This window comes from Syngnathus leptorhynchus, unplaced genomic scaffold (assembly GCF_054491065.1).
Source record: "Syngnathus leptorhynchus isolate UIUO unplaced genomic scaffold, UIUO_Slep HiC_scaffold_32, whole genome shotgun sequence".
In the NCBI taxonomy this organism is placed as follows: Eukaryota; Metazoa; Chordata; class Actinopteri; order Syngnathiformes; family Syngnathidae; genus Syngnathus; species Syngnathus leptorhynchus.
The window spans coordinates 480,437-493,968 of NW_028231999.1; positions in this window are offsets into that span (position 1 = coordinate 480,437).

A 13,532-nucleotide genomic window follows, 5' to 3' on the forward strand; every position below is an offset into this window, starting at 1 on the left:
CTGGAGGTATGGAGCTCTGGAGGTATGGAGCTATGGAGCCCTGGAGCTCTGGAGGTATGGAGCTATGGTGCTATGGAGCTCTGAAGCCATGGAGCTCTGGTGCTATGGAGCTCTGGAGGTATGGAGCTCTGGAGGTATGGAGCTCTGGAGGTATGGAGCTATGGAGCCCTGGAGCTCTGGAGGTATGGAGCTATGGTGCTATGGAGCTCTGAAGCCATGGAGCTCTGGTGCTATGGAGCTATGGAGCTCTGGTGCTATGGAGCTATGGAGGTATGGAGCCACCAGCCAGCACCCTCCGTGGCTGGATCAATGGAAGTGTTTTAGGTACCAGGCAGCCAAAGGGCCGAGGCCTCACGCTCGACCACGCCGGCGCAGAGTTCCAGCCGCTCGGATAAGCTCTGTCACTCACCCGCCGCGCAGCCACCGGTAACGGGGAAATGTCGCCGCCTGGCGGACACGCCGTTGTAAATGAATGGGCTTTCGCACTTAGTGCAATTTTCGCCAACTCTCTGACTTAGAGCTATGGAAGTATGGAGCTATGGAGCCACCAGCCACCCAGGCTGGAGCTATGGAGCTCTGGAGGTATGGAGCTCAGGTGCTATGGAAGTATGGAGCTATGGAGCTATGGAAGTATGGAGCTATGGAGCTATGGAGCTCTGGAAGTATGGAGCTATGGAGCTCTGGAGGTATGGAGCTATGGAGCCCTGGAGCCCTGGAGCTATGGAGCTCTGGTGCTATGGAGGTATGGAGCTCTGGAGGTATGGAGCTCTGGAGGTATGGAGCTATGGAGCTATGGAGCCCTGGAGCTATGGAGCTATGGAGCCCTGGAGCTATGGAGCTATGGAGCCCTGGAGCTATGGAGCTATGGAGCTCTGGTGCTATGGAGCTATGGAGCTCTGGTGCTATGGAGCTATGGAGCTCTGGTGCTATGGAGCTATGGAGCTCTGGTGCTATGGAGCTATGGAGCTCTGGAAGTATGGAGCTATGGAGCTCTGGAGGTATGGAGCTATGGAGCCCTGGAGCTATGGAGCCCTGGAGCTATGGAAGTATGGAGCTCTGGTGCTATGGAGCTATGGAGCTCTGGTGCTATGGAGCTATGGAGCTCTGGAGCTATGGAGCTCTGGAGGTATGGAGCTATGGAGCTATGGAGCTCTGGAGGTATGGAGCTATGGAGCTATGGAAGTATGGAGCTCTGGTGCTATGGAGCTATGGAGCTCTGGTGCTATGGAGCTATGGAGCTCTGGTGCTATGGAGCTATGGAGCTATGGAGCTCTGGAAGTATGGAGCTCTGGTGCTATGGAGCTATGGAGCTCTGGTGCTATGGAGCTATGGAGCTCTGGTGCTATGGAGCTATGGAGCTCTGGTGCTATGGAGCTCTGGTGCTATGGAGCTCTGGTGCTATGGAGCTATGGAGCTCTGGTGCTATGGAGCTATGGAGCTCTGGAGGTATGGAGCTCTGGAGGTATGGAGCTCTGGAGGTATGGAGCTTTGGAGCCCTGGAGCTCTGGAGGTATGGAGCTATGGTGCTATGGAGCTCTGAAGCCATGGAGCTCTGGTGCTATGGAGCTCTGGAGCTCTGGAGGTATGGAGCTCTGGAGGTATGGAGCTATGGAGCCCTGGAGCTCTGGAGGTATGGAGCTATGGTGCTATGGAGCTCTGAAGCCATGGAGCTCTGGTGCTATGGAGCTCTGGAGCTCTGGAGCTCTGGAGGTATGGAGCTATGGAGCCCTGGAGCTCTGGAGGTATGGAGCTATGGTGCTATGGAGCTCTGAAGCCATGGAGCTCTGGTGCTATGGAGCTCTGGAGCTCTGGAGGTATGGAGCTCTGGAGGTATGGAGCTCTGGAGGTATGGAGCTATGGAGCCCTGGAGCTCTGGAGGTATGGAGCTATGGTGCTATGGAGCTCTGAAGCCATGGAGCTCTGGTGCTATGGAGCTCTGGAGGTATGGAGCTCTGGAGGTATGGAGCTCTGGAGGTATGGAGCTATGGAGCCCTGGAGCACTGGAGGTATGGAGCTATGGTGCTATGGAGCTCTGAAGCCATGGAGCTCTGGTGCTATGGAGCTATGGAGCTCTGGTGCTATGGAGCTATGGAGGTATGGAGCCACCAGCCAGCACCCTCCGTGGCTGGATCAATGGAAGTGTTTTAGGTACCAGGCAGCCAAAGGGCCGAGGCCTCACGCTCGACCACGCCGGCGCAGAGTTCCAGCCGCTCGGATAAGCTCTGTCACTCACCCGCCGCGCAGCCACCGGTAACGGGGAAATGTCGCCGCCTTGTGGACACGCCGTTGCAAATGAATGGGCTTTCGCACTTAGTGCAATTTTCGCCAACTCTCTGACTTAGAGCTATGGAAGTATGGAGCTATGGAGCCACCAGCCACCCAGGCTGGAGCTCTGGAGCTCTGGAGGTATGGAGCTCTGGTGCTATGGAAGTATGGAGCACTGGTGCTATGGAAGTATGGAGCTATGGAGGTATGGAAGTATGGAGCTATGGAAGTATGGAGCTATGGAGCTCTGGAAGTATGGAGCTATGGAGCTCTGGAGGTATGGAGCCCTGGAGCTATGGAGCCCTGGAGCTATGGAAGTATGGAGCTCTGGTGCTATGGAGCTATGGAGCTCTGGTGCTATGGAGCTATGGAGCTATGGAGCTCTGGAGCTATGGAGCTCCGGAGGTATGGAGCTATGGAGCTATGGAGCTCTGGAGGTATGGAGCTATGGAGCTATGGAAGTATGGAGCTCTGGTGCTATGGAGCTATGGAGCTCTGGTGCTATGGAGCTATGGAGCTCTGGTGCTATGGAGCTATGGAGCTATGGAGCTCTGGAAGTATGGAGCTCTGGTGCTATGGAGCTATGGAGCTCTGGTGCTATGGAGCTATGGAGCTCTGGTGCTATGGAGCTCTGGTGCTATGGAGCTCTGGTGCTATGGAGCTATGGAGCTCTGGTGCTATGGAGCTCTGGAGGTATGGAGCTCTGGAGGTATGGAGCTCTGGAGGTATGGAGCTATGGAGCCCTGGAGCTCTGGAGGTATGGAGCTATGGTGCTATGGAGCTCTGAAGCCATGGAGCTCTGGTGCTATGGAGCTATGGAGCTCTGGTGCTATGGAGCTATGGAGCTATGGAGCTCTGGAAGTATGGAGCTCTGGTGCTATGGAGCTATGGAGCTCTGGTGCTATGGAGCTATGGAGCTCTGGTGCTATGGAGCTATGGAGCTCTGGTGCTATGGAGCTCTGGTGCTATGGAGCTCTGGTGCTATGGAGCTATGGAGCTCTGGTGCTATGGAGCTATGGAGCTCTGGAGGTATGGAGCTCTGGAGGTATGGAGCTCTGGAGGTATGGAGCTATGGAGCCCTGGAGCTCTGGAGGTATGGAGCTATGGTGCTATGGAGCTCTGAAGCCATGGAGCTCTGGTGCTATGGAGCTCTGGAGCTCTGGAGGTATGGAGCTCTGGAGGTATGGAGCTATGGAGCCCTGGAGCTCTGGAGGTATGGAGCTATGGTGCTATGGAGCTCTGAAGCCATGGAGCTCTGGTGCTATGGAGCTCTGGAGCTCTGGAGGTATGGAGCTCTGGAGGTATGGAGCTCTGGAGGTATGGAGCTATGGAGCCCTGGAGCTCTGGAGGTATGGAGCTATGGTGCTATGGAGCTCTGAAGCCATGGAGCTCTGGTGCTATGGAGCTCTGGAGGTATGGAGCTCTGGAGGTATGGAGCTCTGGAGGTATGGAGCTATGGAGCCCTGGAGCTCTGGAGGTATGGAGCTATGGTGCTATGGAGCTCTGAAGCCATGGAGCTCTGGTGCTATGGAGCTCTGGAGGTATGGAGCTCTGGAGGTATGGAGCTCTGGAGGTATGGAGCTATGGAGCCCTGGAGCTCTGGAGGTATGGAGCTATGGTGCTATGGAGCTCTGAAGCCATGGAGCTCTGGTGCTATGGAGCTATGGAGCTCTGGTGCTATGGAGCTATGGAGGTATGGAGCCACCAGCCAGCACCCTCCGTGGCTGGATCAATGGAAGTGTTTTAGGTACCAGGCAGCCAAAGGGCCGAGGCCTCACGCTCGACCACGCCGGCGCAGAGTTCCAGCCGCTCGGATAAGCTCTGTCACTCACCCGCCGCGCAGCCACCGGTAACGGGGAAATGTCGCCGCCTGGCGGACACGCCGTTGTAAATGAATGGGCTTTCGCACTTAGTGCAATTTTCGCCAACTCTCTGACTTAGAGCTATGGAAGTATGGAGCTATGGAGCCACCAGCCACCCAGGCTGGAGCTATGGAGCTCTGGAGGTATGGAGCTCAGGTGCTATGGAAGTATGGAGCTATGGAGCTATGGAAGTATGGAGCTATGGAGCTATGGAGCTCTGGAAGTATGGAGCTATGGAGCTCTGGAGGTATGGAGCTATGGAGCCCTGGAGCCCTGGAGCTATGGAGCTCTGGTGCTATGGAGGTATGGAGCTCTGGAGGTATGGAGCTCTGGAGGTATGGAGCTATGGAGCTATGGAGCCCTGGAGCTATGGAGCTATGGAGCCCTGGAGCTATGGAGCTATGGAGCCCTGGAGCTATGGAGCTCTGGAGCTATGGAGCTCTGGTGCTATGGAGCTATGGAGCTCTGGTGCTATGGAGCTATGGAGCTCTGGTGCTATGGAGCTATGGAGCTCTGGTGCTATGGAGCTATGGAGCTCTGGAAGTATGGAGCTATGGAGCTCTGGAGGTATGGAGCTATGGAGCCCTGGAGCTATGGAGCCCTGGAGCTATGGAAGTATGGAGCTCTGGTGCTATGGAGCTATGGAGCTCTGGTGCTATGGAGCTATGGAGCTCTGGAGCTATGGAGATCTGGAGGTATGGAGCTATGGAGCTATGGAGCTCTGGAGGTATGGAGCTATGGAGCTATGGAAGTATGGAGCTCTGGTGCTATGGAGCTATGGAGCTCTGGTGCTATGGAGCTATGGAGCTCTGGTGCTATGGAGCAATGGAGCTATGGAGCTCTGGAAGTATGGAGCTCTGGTGCTATGGAGCTATGGAGCTCTGGTGCTATGGAGCTATGGAGCTCTGAAGCCATGGAGCTCTGGTGCTATGGAGCTCTGGAGCTCTGGAGGTATGGAGCTCTGGAGGTATGGAGCTATGGAGCCCTGGAGCTCTGGAGGTATGGAGCTATGGTGCTATGGAGCTCTGAAGCCATGGAGCTCTGGTGCTATGGAGCTCTGGAGCTCTGGAGGTATGGAGCTCTGGAGGTATGGAGCTCTGGAGGTATGGAGCTATGGAGCCCTGGAGCTCTGGAGGTATGGAGCTATGGTGCTATGGAGCTCTGAAGCCATGGAGCTCTGGTGCTATGGAGCTCTGGAGGTATGGAGCTCTGGAGGTATGGAGCTCTGGAGGTATGGAGCTATGGAGCCCTGGAGCTCTGGAGGTATGGAGCTATGGTGCTATGGAGCTCTGAAGCCATGGAGCTCTGGTGCTATGGAGCTCTGGAGGTATGGAGCTCTGGAGGTATGGAGCTATGGAGCCCTGGAGCTCTGGAGGTATGGAGCTATGGTCCTATGGAGCTCTGAAGCCATGGAGCTCTGGTGCTATGGAGCTCTGGAGGTATGGAGCTCTGGAGGTATGGAGCTCTGGAGGTATGGAGCTATGGAGCCCTGGAGCTCTGGAGGTATGGAGCTATGGTGCTATGGAGCTCTGAAGCCATGGAGCTCTGGTGCTATGGAGCTATGGAGCTCTGGTGCTATGGAGCTATGGAGGTATGGAGCCACCAGCCAGCACCCTCCGTGGCTGGATCAATGGAAGTGTTTTAGGTACCAGGCAGCCAAAGGGCCGAGGCCTCACGCTCGACCACGCCGGCGCAGAGTTCCAGCCGCTCGGATAAGCTCTGTCACTCACCCGCCGCGCAGCCACCGGTAACGGGGAAATGTCGCCGCCTTGTGGACACGCCGTTGTAAATGAATGGGCTTTCGCACTTAGTGCAATTTTCGCCAACTCTCTGACTTAGAGCTATGGAAGTATGGAGCTATGGAGCCACCAGCCACCCAGGCTGGAGCTCTGGAGCTCTGGAGGTATGGAGCTCTGGTGCTATGGAAGTATGGAGCTCTGGTGCTATGGAAGTATGGAGCTATGGAGGTATGGAAGTATGGAGCTATGGAAGTATGGAGCTATGGAGCTCTGGAAGTATGGAGCTATGGAGCTCTGGAGGTATGGAGCCCTGGAGCTATGGAGCCCTGGAGCTATGGAAGTATGGAGCTCTGGTGCTATGGAGCTATGGAGCTCTGGTGCTATGGAGCTATGGAGCTATGGAGCTCTGGAGCTATGGAGCTCTGGAGGTATGGAGCTATGGAGCTATGGAGCTCTGGAGGTATGGAGCTATGGAGCTATGGAAGTATGGAGCTCTGGTGCTATGGAGGTATGGAGCTCTGGTGCTATGGAGCTATGGAGCTCTGGTGCTATGGAGCTATGGAGCTCTGGAAGTATGGAGCTCTGGTGCTATGGAGCTATGGAGCTCTGGTGCTATGGAGCTATGGAGCTCTGGTGCTATGGAGCTCTGGTGCTATGGAGCTCTGGTGCTATGGAGCTATGGAGCTCTGGTGCTATGGAGCTCTGGAGGTATGGAGCTCTGGAGGTATGGAGCTCTGGAGGTATGGAGCTATGGAGCCCTGGAGCTCTGGAGGTATGGAGCTATGGTGCTATGGAGCTCTGAAGCCATGGAGCTCTGGTGCTATGGAGCTATGGAGCTCTGGTGCTATGGCGCTATGGAGCTATGGAGCTCTGGAAGTATGGAGCTCTGGTGCTATGGAGCTATGGAGCTCTGGTGCTATGGAGCTATGGAGCTCTGGTGCTATGGAGCTATGGAGCTCTGGTGCTATGGAGCTCTGGTGCTATGGAGCTCTGGTGCTATGGAGCTATGGAGCTCTGGTGCTATGGAGCTATGGAGCTCTGGAGGTATGGAGCTCTGGAGGTATGGAGCTCTGGAGGTATGGAGCTATGGAGCCCTGGAGCTCTGGAGGTATGGAGCTATGGTGCTATGGAGCTCTGAAGCCATGGAGCTCTGGTGCTATGGAGCTCTGGAGCTCTGGAGGTATGGAGCTCTGGAGGTATGGAGCTATGGAGCCCTGGAGCTCTGGAGGTATGGAGCTATGGTGCTATGGAGCTCTGAAGCCATGGAGCTCTGGTGCTATGGAGCTCTGGAGCTCTGGAGGTATGGAGCTCTGGAGGTATGGAGCTCTGGAGGTATGGAGCTATGGAGCCCTGGAGCTCTGGAGGTATGGAGCTATGGTGCTATGGAGCTCTGAAGCCATGGAGCTCTGGTGCTATGGAGCTCTGGAGGTATGGAGATCTGGAGGTATGGAGCTCTGGAGGTATGGAGCTATGGAGCCCTGGAGCTCTGGAGGTATGGAGCTATGGTGCTATGGAGCTCTGAAGCCATGGAGCTCTGGTGCTATGGAGCTCTGGAGGTATGGAGCTCTGGAGGTATGGAGCTCTGGAGGTATGGAGCTATGGAGCCCTGGAGCTCTGGAGGTATGGAGCTATGGTGCTATGGAGCTCTGAAGCCATGGAGCTCTGGTGCTATGGAGCTATGGAGCTCTGGTGCTATGGAGCTATGGAGGTATGGAGCCACCAGCCAGCACCCTCCGTGGCTGGATCAATGGAAGTGTTTTAGGTACCAGGCAGCCAAAGGGCCGAGGCCTCACGCTCGACCACGCCGGCGCAGAGTTCCAGCCGCTCGGATAAGCTCTGTCACTCACCCGCCGCGCAGCCACCGGTAACGGGGAAATGTCGCCGCCTTGTGGACACGCCGTTGTAAATGAATGGGCTTTTGCACTTAGTGCAATTTTCGCCAACTCTCTGACTGGAGCTATGGAAGTATGGAGCTATGGAGCCACCAGCCACCCAGGCTGGAGCTATGGAGCTCTGGAGGTATGGAGCTCTGGTGCTATGGAAGTATGGAGCTATGGAGCTATGGAAGTATGGAGCTATGGAGCTATGGAGCTCTGGAAGTATGGAGCTATGGAGCTCTGGAGGTATGGAGCTATGGAGCCCTGGAGCCCTGGAGCTATGGAGCCCTGGAGCTATGGAGCTATGGAGCCCTGGAGCTATGGAGCTATGGAGCCCTGGAGCTATGGAGCTATGGAGCTCTGGTGCTATGGAGCTATGGAGCTCTGGTGCTATGGAGCTATGGAGCTCTGGTGCTATGGAGCTATGGAGCTCTGGTGCTATGGAGCTATGGAGCTCTGGATGTATGGAGCTATGGAGCTCTGGAGGTATGGAGCTATGGAGCTCTGGAGGTATGGAGCTATGGAGCCCTGGAGCTATGGAGCCCTGGAGCTATGGAAGTATGGAGCTCTGGTGCTATGGAGCTATGGAGCTCTGGTGCTATGGAGCTATGGAGCTCTGGAGCTATGGAGCTCTGGAGGTATGGAGCTATGGAGCTCTGGAGGTATGGAGCTATGGAGCTATGGAAGTATGGAGCTCTGGTGCTATGGAGCTATGGAGCTCTGGTGCTATGGAGCTATGGAGCTCTGGTGCTATGGAGCTATGGAGCTATGGAGCTCTGGAAGTATGGAGCTCTGGTGCTATGGAGCTATGGAGCTCTGGTGCTATGGAGGTATGGAGCTCTGGTGCTATGGAGCTATGGAGCTCTGGTGCTATGGAGCTATGGTGCTATGGAGCTCTGGTGCTATGGAGCTATGGAGCTCTGGTGCTATGGAGCTATGGAGCTCTGGAGGTATGGAGCTCTGGAGGTATGGAGCTCTGGAGGTATGGAGCTTTGGAGCCCTGGAGCTCTGGAGGTATGGAGCTATGGTGCTATGGAGCTCTGAAGCCATGGAGCTCTGGTGCTATGGAGCTATGGAGCTCTGGTGCTATGGAGCTATGGAGGTATGGAGCCACCAGCCAGCACCCTCCGTGGCTGGATCAATGGAAGTGTTTTGGGTACCAGGCAGCCAAAGGGCCGAGGCCTCACGCTCGACCACGCCGGCGCAGAGTTCCAGCCGCTCGGATAAGCTCTGTCACTCACCCGCCGCGCAGCCACCGGTAACGGGGAAATGTCGCCGCCTGGCGGACACGCCGTTGTAAATGAATGGGCTTTCGCACTTAGTGCAATTTTCGCCAACTCTCTGACTTAGAGCTATGGAAGTATAAAGCTATGGAGCCACCAGCCACCCAGGCTGGAGCTATGGAGCTCTGGAGGTATGGAGCTCAGGTGCTATGGAAGTATGGAGCTATGGAGCTATGGAAGTATGGAGCTATGGAGCTATGGATTTCTGGAAGTATGGAGCTATGGAGCTCTGGAGGTATGGAGCTATGGAGCCCTGGAGCCCTGGAGCTATGGAGCTCTGGTGCTATGGAGGTATGGAGCTCTGGAGGTATGGAGCTCTGGAGGTATGGAGCTATGGAGCTATGGAGCCCTGGAGCTATGGAGCTATGGAGCCCTGGAGCTATGGAGCTATGGAGCCCTGGAGCTATGGAGCTATGGAGCTCTGGTGCTATGGAGCTATGGAGCTCTGGTGCTATGGAGCTATGGAGCTCTGGTGCTATGGAGCTATGGAGCTCTGGTGCTATGGAGCTATGGAGCTCTGGAAGTATGGAGCTATGGAGCTCTGGAGGTATGGAGCTATGGAGCCCTGGAGCTATGGAGCCCTGGAGCTATGGAAGTATGGAGCTCTGGTGCTATGGAGCTATGGAGCTCTGGTGCTATGGAGCTATGGAGCTCTGGAGCTATGGAGCTCTGGAGGTATGGAGCTATGGAGCTATGGAGCTCTGGAGGTATGGAGCTATGGAGCTATGGAAGTATGGAGCTCTGGTGCTATGGAGCTATGGAGCTCTGGTGCTATGGAGCTATGGAGCTCTGGTGCTATGGAGCTATGGAGCTATGGAGCTCTGGAAGTATGGAGCTCTGGTGCTATGGAGCTATGGAGCTCTGGTGCTATGGAGCTATGGAGCTCTGGTGCTATGGAGCTATGGAGCTCTGGTGCTATGGAGCTCTGGTGCTATGGAGCTATGGAGCTCTGGTGCTATGGAGCTATGGAGCTCTGGAGGTATGGAGCTCTGGAGGTATGGAGCTCTGGAGGTATGGAGCTTTGGAGCCCTGGAGCTCTGGAGGTATGGAGCTATGGTGCTATGGAGCTCTGAAGCCATGGAGCTCTGGTGCTATGGAGCTCTGGAGCTCTGGAGGTATGGAGCTCTGGAGGTATGGAGCTATGGAGCCCTGGAGCTCTGGAGGTATGGAGCTATGGTGCTATGGAGCTCTGAAGCCATGGAGCTCTGGTGCTATGGAGCTCTGGAGCTCTGGAGGTATGGAGCTCTGGAGGTATGGAGCTATGGAGCCCTGGAGCTCTGGAGGTATGGAGCTATGGTGCTATGGAGCTCTGAAGCCATGGAGCTCTGGTGCTATGGAGCTCTGGAGCTCTGGAGGTATGGAGCTCTGGAGGTATGGAGCTCTGGAGGTATGGAGCTATGGAGCCCTGGAGCTCTGGAGGTATGGAGCTATGGTGCTATGGAGCTCTGAAGCCATGGAGCTCTGGTGCTATGGAGCTCTGGAGGTATGGAGCTCTGGAGGTATGGAGCTCTGGAGGTATGGAGCTATGGAGCCCTGGAGCTCTGGAGGTATGGAGCTATGGTGCTATGGAGCTCTGAAGCCATGGAGCTCTGGTGCTATGGAGCTCTGGAGGTATGGAGCTCTGGAGGTATGGAGCTCTGGAGGTATGGAGCTATGGAGCCCTGGAGCTCTGGAGGTATGGAGCTATGGTGCTATGGAGCTCTGAAGCCATGGAGCTCTGGTGCTATGGAGCTCTGGAGGTATGGAGCTCTGGAGGTATGGAGCTCTGGAGGTATGGAGCTATGGAGCCCTGGAGCTCTGGAGGTATGGAGCTATGGTGCTATGGAGCTCTGAAGCCATGGAGCTCTGGTGCTATGGAGCTATGGAGCTCTGGTGCTATGGAGCTATGGAGGTATGGAGCCACCAGCCAGCACCCTCCGTGGCTGGATCAATGGAAGTGTTTTAGGTACCAGGCAGCCAAAGGGCCGAGGCCTCACGCTCGACCACGCCGGCGCAGAGTTCCAGCCGCTCGGATAAGCTCTGGCACTCACCCGCCGCGCAGCCACCGGTAACGGGGAAATGTCGCCGCCTTGTGGACACGCCGTTGTAAATGAATGGGCTTTCGCACTTAGTGCAATTTTCGCCAACTCTCTGACTTAGAGCTATGGAAGTATGGAGCTATGGAGCCACCAGCCACCCAGGCTGGAGCTCTGGAGCTCTGGAGGTATGGAGCTCTGGTGCTATGGAAGTATGGAGCTCTGGTGCTATGGAAGTATGGAGCTATGGAGGTATGGAAGTATGGAGCTATGGAAGTATGGAGCTATGGAGCTCTGGAAGTATGGAGCTATGGAGCTCTGGAGGTATGGAGCCCTGGAGCTATGGAGCCCTGGAGCTATGGAAGTATGGAGCTCTGGTGCTATGGAGCTATGGAGCTCTGGTGCTATGGAGCTATGGAGCTATGGAGCTCTGGAGCTATGGAGCTCTGGAGGTATGCAGCTATGGAGCTATGGAGCTCTGGAGGTATGGAGCTATGGAGCTATGGAAGTATGGAGCTCTGGTGCTATGGAGCTATGGAGCTCTGGTGCTATGGAGCTATGGAGCTCTGGTGCTATGGAGCTATGGAGCTATGGAGCTCTGGAAGTATGGAGCTCTGGTGCTATGGAGCTATGGAGCTCTGGTGCTATGGAGCTATGGAGCTCTGGTGCTATGGAGCTATGGAGCTCTGGTGCTATGGAGCTCTGGTGCTATGGAGCTCTGGTGCTATGGAGCTATGGAGCTCTGGTGCTATGGAGCTATGGAGCTCTGGAGGTATGGAGCTCTGGAGGTATGGAGCTCTGGAGGTATGGAGCTATGGAGCCCTGGAGCTCTGGAGGTATGGAGCTATGGTGCTATGGAGCTCTGAAGCCATGGAGCTCTGGTGCTATGGAGCTCTGGAGCTCTGGAGGTATGGAGCTCTGGAGGTATGGAGCTATGGAGCCCTGGAGCTCTGGAGGTATGGAGCTATGGAGCTCTGAAGCCATGGAGCTCTGGTGCTATGGAGCTCTGGAGCTCTGGAGGTATGGAGCTCTGGAGGTATGGAGCTCTGGAGGTATGGAGCTATGGAGCCCTGGAGCTCTGGAGGTATGGAGCTATGGTGCTATGGAGCTCTGAAGCCATGGAGCTCTGGTGCTATGGAGCTCTGGAGGTATGGAGCTCTGGAGGTATGGAGCTCTGGAGGTATGGAGCTATGGAGCCCTGGAGCTCTGGAGGTATGGAGCTATGGTCCTATGGAGCTCTGAAGCCATGGAGCTCTGGTGCTATGGAGCTCTGGAGGTATGGAGCTCTGGAGGTATGGAGTTCTGGAGGTATGGAGCTATGGAGCCCTGGAGCTCTGGAGGTATGGAGCTATGGTGCTATGGAGCTCTGAAGCCATGGAGCTCTGGTGCTATGGAGCTATGGAGCTCTGGTGCTATGGAGCTATGGAGGTATGGAGCCACCAGCCAGCACCCTCCGTGGCTGGATCAATGGAAGTGTTTTAGGTACCAGGCAGCCAAAGGGCCGAGGCCTCACGCTCGACCATGCCGGCGCAGAGTTCCAGCCGCTCGGATAAGCTCTGTCACTCACCCGCCGCGCAGCCACCGGTAACGGGGAAATGTCGCCGCCTTGTGGACACGCCGTTGTAAATGAATGGGCTTTCGCACTTAGTGCAATTTTCGCCAACTCTCTGACTTAGAGCTATGGAAGTATGGAGCTATGGAGCCACCAGCCACCCAGGCTGGAGCTCTGGAGCTCTGGAGGTATGGAGCTCTGGTGCTATGGAAGTATGGAGCTCTGGTGCTATGGAAGTATGGAGCTATGGAGGTATGGAAGTATGGAGCTATGGAAGTATGGAGCTATGGAGCTCTGGAAGTATGGAGCTATGGAGCTCTGGAGGTATGGAGCCCTGGAGCTATGGAGCCCTGGAGCTATGGAAGTATGGAGCTCTGGTGCTATGGAGCTATGGAGCTCTGGTGCTATGGAGCTATGGAGCTATGGAGCTCTGGAGCTATGGAGCTCTGGAGGTATGGAGCTATGGAGCTATGGAGCTCTGGAGGTATGGAGCTATGGAGCTATGGAAGTATGGAGCTCTGGTGCTATGGAGGTATGGAGCTCTGGTGCTATGGAGCTATGGAGCTCTGGTGCTATGGAGCTATGGAGCTCTGGAAGTATGGAGCTCTGGTGCTATGGAGCTATGGAGCTCTGGTGCTATGGAGCTATGGAGCTCTGGTGCTATGGAGCTCTGGTGCTATGGAGCTCTGGTGCTATGGAGCTATGGAGCTCTGGTGCTATGGAGCTCTGGAGGTATGGAGCTCTGGAGGTATGGAGCTCTGGAGGTATGGAGCTATGGAGCCCTGGAGCTCTGGAGGTATGGAGCTATGGTGCTATGGAGCTCTGAAGCCATGGAGCTCTGGTGCTATGGAGCTATGGAGCTCTGGTGCTATGGCGCTATGGAGCTATGGAGCTCTGGAAGTATGGAGCTCTGGTGCTATGGAGCTATGGAGCTCTGGT